The sequence below is a fragment of the Cricetulus griseus genome, chromosome X (genome assembly GCF_003668045.3).
Source record: "Cricetulus griseus strain 17A/GY chromosome X, alternate assembly CriGri-PICRH-1.0, whole genome shotgun sequence".
NCBI lineage: Eukaryota > Metazoa > Chordata > Mammalia > Rodentia > Cricetidae > Cricetulus > Cricetulus griseus.
In genome coordinates, this window is record NC_048604.1 from 106,225,553 (window position 1) to 106,231,909 (window position 6,357).

At 40.3% G+C, this 6,357-nt stretch overlaps 1 pseudogene; it reads right to left on the bottom strand.

Annotated features, from left to right (window-relative positions):
• Positions 1-1,505: 1,505 nt before the first annotated feature.
• On the bottom strand, positions 1,506-5,978 carry LOC100750590 (annotated as a pseudogene).
• Between the last annotated feature and the right edge of the window lie 379 nt (positions 5,979-6,357).

Below are 6,357 nucleotides of genomic sequence, written 5' to 3' on the forward strand. Positions count from 1 at the left end.
ACTGAGGCTAAATCAGCATCCATTCTTTTACAACCAGGATGATGTATTCAAGGTGGCACCACCCACAGTGCCCTGGGCATGCCAAGATCCACCAGTAATCAAAAAATATACTCTATGGTCTTTCCTACAGGACAATTTCAAGAAGACATTTTCTCAATTATGATTTCCTTCTTCCCAGATGAGTCTAGACTTTGTCAGTCCAACAGCAAGAAAAATAAAACACGGCGAGGCACATATCAAGTTGGACAAAAAACTTGGCAGCACGCTCCTCATGGTACTAAATTTCAGAAAGGGAAGTAGGGTAATAGAATTTTGAATGCCATCTTGAGATAATGTGTGTCAGAGCTAAATTTCCTGCAAGGGGATCCAGAAAGCCTTCTAAATTAATACCTAAAGGAGAAGTCAATCCTATACTGCATATCCAGGATAAAGAGGATGCCAAAAACATGAAGTACCTCTCATGGAAAGCTGTATATGTGTAATACAGACAGCTCAAGAAATTGATGGCCTAATTATAGCAAGCATTGACAGAAGAACAAGACTCCTTAAGCATTTTGAAGTCAGAATGAATGCCTGAAACTACAAGATGAAAGAACAGAGCTTCTAAATTCAAGGTTTAACTTCTTAGGTTTAGGTCTTTGTCTGTCACATCTTCCCTTGATTTGTCCCCTTTACTCCTTTTCCTATCTGTACCCTTTATGTTAAAAGTATGTGTTCATTAATGATTGATTAAGTTCTAACATTTGAAAAGCTGCACTAAGTCTCAAAAGAAACTTTGGACTACTGAACAATCTTGTGACTGTTAAGGACTATGAACAATTACAAACATGACACAAATTGAGTTGTCACAATTTAATAACGTTACTTCTATGGGAACAAAAGTTTAAAAGTAGCATGATTCATGTTACTGGAACTGGTCAGTAGTAATGATGTTTGTCAAAAGAATGTGAATTTGATTTAGAAACAAAAACACAAAAAGCAAATTCAGATGAGCAGAGCACACAAGAAATGCCTGGCCTTTTGTAAATTTCACAAACATAAGTTTTGCCTAGTGTACAACATAGACTTCCTACTGCATGATATAGTACAAACTGTCTGCAGAGCCAAAACTAGGAAGTCCAGCTCTTCCATGGATAAAGAGACTTACCTCATTACACAAAGAATGTCTTTTCTTTTGTGTGGTGAGGTGTCAGCTTCCTGATAAAATGGTTTCACCCTGTATTGGTTTTGGTTTTTTGCAAATACATTTCACAAGTACTTTTGCCTGTTACTGCTGGTGGGCAATATCTGAATACATGATCATGACACTCAGAGTTAGGATGTGAAAATATTTAAAGAAAAGAACACCTTAAAACAGATAGAAGATCAAGTAATGTAGACAGATCCAGTGAACCTTGTTGATGTTTTATTTAGAATGAGTTTATGACTATGTGAGTTTTGTGCATAAATAGGAAATTTCTTCACGGGACCTTCTGACAGACATTGCAAATGAAGGAGCTCTCCCTTCAGGCCTCTTGATTGGCCCCTATGCAAGCACGTTGGGCCTTCACCTGACTCTGTAGTTTCAAAGAGCATACTTCAGTGAGAAACATGGTCATTCCAAAGAGTGTCATGGTGGTTGTTAGGACCCCTAATGGGAAGATGGCCGTACAGTTTGCTTATCATTTCTTCCTTTTTAACAGGAAAGTCAGGTGGAAAGTCAAGGGTGGCTTGGCCATAAAGATCTACCATGCAGTTCCAACTCACAGAAACAAAGGTGAAGAGGCTGCTAACAAACAAAACTAAGGCAGAGATCTTGTAGCAATATATCTGCATTTCAATAAATGGGTCTCTCATGCAGCTTATCATAATAGCCATTACACTGAACACTAGATCTACAGGCTTCATCAAAATGGCCCATGTTATCAGATTCTGTGCATAATGAAATTCAGGTGAGATGATCCAGTTGGAATCTATAGGAGTATGCACCAGAATCTGAACTAAAGTCCCTGAGACATTGAACTCTCAAGGGTAATGAGCTTCCCAGAGTCCAAAGTACACAAACTGCACAACAGTGTTGTCAAATTTCCACAGGCGCCAGATTTGGCTGTGCACAATGACTATTTCAATCACCAACCCTGATAGGCTGCTAAGGAGGCCAGTCAGCTTGAAGATGCGCTTCTTCCCATTGGCATATGAGATTGCATAAATATATTGTCAAGTCAGGAACACAAGAGAGGATGGGAAATCAGAATAAGTCAGGGTTTACAGAGCATGCAAAATTGTATTTAATTTATCTATGTATTAGTATAACTAACTGGGGGATCCAGCCTTCAGTCAGCACCATGGTATGCAAAACAATCCACAAATGTGGTTAGGGTTAGAATTTTCTCTCTAAGGGATAAATAAGGAAACACAGGCCTTCTATGCTTTACTTTATTTCTCTTTTACTTCATCTTGATAAAGTCCTCTCTATAAATCCCTCTTGCCCCTCTAAATAACTCTACACAGTTGCCTAATTAGCTCTACACCCCTTCTCCTTGCTTTCCCTAGCAGCTTCTCTCTAACTCTGCACAGTCTCCACATCTCTAGCTCTACACCCTTCCCCCCAACTCCATTTTCATAGCTCTACTCAGTCTCTCTCTGATCAAAAACTCTGGACAATTATTTGTTATACTTCAGGGCCCAACCCATCCTCATAACATAAGTTTCTCTTAGGCTAAGGAGGTCACATTGATCAACCAGTGAGTAATATTCGGCCATGCAAGTAGACTAGATGGTTAGGGTTCTAAGACAAAATGTAAACAGTAGGCTGAACCTTGATCCTGTAACATAAACTGAGGCTGGGATTACCCGCAAAAAGACAATTACTGTAGAGGATTTTGTCTACCAAAGTTGCTTATAGCCTGATCTTGAATCAGCAATAAACAGCACCTGGGAAAATGATCTCGTGTATTTGTCTCTAGGGGCAACCAGATATTCATCTCCAGAGGCAATCACTTTGCTTTGAATATGTTCTGAAGTCTCAATTAGCTGTCTTTGTGACTGAGAATCCTATTATATTCCTATGTCAATCTGAATAATGAAAAATATCTGAGTGTTATTTCTATTCATCAGAATTATACATTTAAGCAGAAATCATCTTCCTGATAATCCATAGTTATACATGTGCACAGTAGATGGAATATTTACATGAGATAAACACACAAGCAACGGGAAAACAGCTATAGCAGTTGTTAGGTAAGAAACACACTTCTTAGGGAAGAAATAAAGTGGCACATGAGACAAATTACAGACAGGAGCAACTGGTTTCCACAGCCAGTAATACCATACACTTTGCCTAATGGAGCTTCCAAACAGGGAGTCATTCATCTGGTGGGTCAACTTGCTGAATACTAGATGTCAGAAAGCTGTATGCTCCCATGACCCTCTGCATATTGGGTTCACCATACTACAGATACAGGAAGCCCTAAACTCCGTGACTATAACACAAGTTCCCTCTGTAAGAGGTTTTTTTTTAGTGATTAACTTTATTTCCCAAATCCTGCAATGAGTGCATTTGTTAACTAAGACATTTAATGCTTGGAATTAACAGTGAAAAATAGTTTTCAATATGTTTATTTAAGTTGTGTGTGCAATATATAAATATAACAAATAATTAAAATGAGATTTATAAGCAAAGAATCTTCAAATGTAATTTCTAAATTATGATAGTCAACTATTAAAAACTAATGTCTGCTGAACAAAGAATCAAATTGAATAATGATCCATATGTAATTCTCATTCATGTCTAAACTCTACACATAAATACACATGCATATACACATAAATACACGCACACAGGCATGGATGCACACACACACACACACACACACACACACACACACACACACACACACACACACACACACACACACTCAGATGGTCTCATAAAAATACCCCTCAAAAGAGTTGTAGGTGGATGAACCTAGCTGTGTAGAGTGTCTTTTTTCTTTGTGCAGTTTTTGGAAATGTGTAGTTAAAAAATCTGTACATGTTTTATAATTGAAGCCAGTAAGCATAACTTCAAAATATATGTTCATCTGTTTGGTGAACAACTTGGAGACCCTGCCCTGTGTGCCAAAAATAAAAATCTATGTATAAAGACAAGGATTCATGCACATTTCTATCATTGATCCAGAACTTACTGATATGTCAATTTTCTGATAACCTACTTCATATGATTATTGCATGTAAAGCATCCTGACTGTATGTGTGAACAACTATGTCCTTTATCACAAAACTGAGACTCTACATTTACTTTGTGCAACAACAATTTAAATCACTTCTCATTTCAAATCTTCGGATGTGTTATTAATGCTCATGGAAAACTATGCCCTGAGGGATACCACAGAGTACTTAATGAAGGAAGCAGGAAAAGTTTTGTAGCCTCCAACATGTGGAGAATGTCATTGCTCCTGCACATGCAGAAGTTTTCAGGGGTCTGTAAACAGGATCACCTTGTGGACATTCCTGTGAAATATGCATTGTTTCTTGTACAAGACAGTTTCTTTACTTCTTGGGATGTTATATCAGCAAAATGGGTTTTCAATTGATGGTGGCTTACCTAATATCCTGCCCAAACCCTCTCTCTGTCAAGGCAGATTTGAGGCAGTGGACTGTAGAAGCAGTGCCCTTTGAAGCACAACTGGAATTAGAGTGGAGTAATCTGTTGTTACAGACAAATAAGCTAGCCTGGAAGGATCTGGTTCTGTCTCTGTCTGAATCCTATGGAGTAGATACCATTGTTTCAGGCAGATCAAATTTAAATCCCCCCATGTAACTCATTTTTAGTTTTTACTTTCATATATCATGGGTGGGGAGATCCATTTGAAAGATGCCAAGATCATAAATATCTTCCAAACAGCAGGAACTGTTGACCACACATGATGTCACATAAGAAGTGAATCACCTTCAGTAAAATAAGATGTGGTACACATATTTCATCATAAAACTGTGTCTCTTATTCATTGAAGGTGGCATTACACAGTTGTACAGCCACTGTGGAAATCAGTGTCCCTGCTCTCAATAGGATAGGGGTAGATGTGTCTCAACATCAGACTATTCCACTCTTGGACATATACCAAAGAAACTCCCAATGGTACCATATAGATGCTTGCTCAAACATGTTCATCTCTGCTCTGTTTAAAATATCCAGAGATTGGAAACAAACTAAATGTCCATCACATGTTAAATTGCTAATGAAATCTAGGTATACTTATAAAATGGAATATTATTCAGCTATTAAAGTTCAATGATGGAATTCACAGAAAAATAGATGGATATAGAAAACAATGATCCTGAGAGAGGTAACTCAGACATAAAATGATAATATTATAAATTTTATCTTGTATGTGGATGATGGATGACAGCTTGTAAGACATCAGTATAGAAAGCTTGGCCCTGCCCTGACCAGGAGAGGTGAGTGCCTGCCCCCCAAGTACTCCCTTAACCAGAGCATGTTGCACCCCTATCATGCCCACAGAAGAGTCCTGAGGGCAGCCCCAAACTACCCAGCATTACATTTGTTTCCAATGGAGTCTTGGCCCTGCCCGCACTGGGAGAGAAATCCCAGAGACCTGTGAGGACCCTCCCCACACCACAAACCATCCAGTACTGCATCTGCTGCCATTGGAGACTTGGCCTCACATCCCCCACCAGGAGAGGTGAGTGGTTTTTCCCCCAGGCCTTTAACCAGGGCATGTCACAGCCCCACCCCACCCACCAAAACCTCAGAGACCTGGATACTTTCCCCAACCATTCAGCACTACAGCTATTGCCATTGAAAACTTTTCCTGCCCCCACCAGGAGAGGTGAGTGTTGGGCCTTCTCCCTTTCCTCCTCCGTTGGAGGCCGAAACTGGGGCACTTAACACTGACTTGCCCACCTAAACTCCAGAGACCTGGGGACATCCCCAAAACATCCAGAACCACATCTGCTGCCATTGGAGCATTGGCCATGCTCGCGCCAGGAGATGTTAGTACCTGACCTGTCCCCTCCACACTTGAGGCCCTTGATCAGGACATGCTACATCCCCCTTCTTGCCCACCAAAACCTCAGTGACCTGGGGGCAGTCCCAAACCATCCAGGATTGGATCAGCCATCATTGGATCCTTGGCCCTGCCCCACTAGTAAAGGAGAGGGCTTCTGTTGCCTCAAAGAGGGCCTTAACAGGAATATGTTGCACACCTATCATGCCCACTGACTCCTGAGACCAGAGGGCAGACCCAACCAACCATCCAGCATCTCATCTTTCACCATCATAGACTTGACCATGTACCCACTGGAAGAGAAATTACAGAGACCTGGAGGCACCAACACACAATCCAAACCATCCAA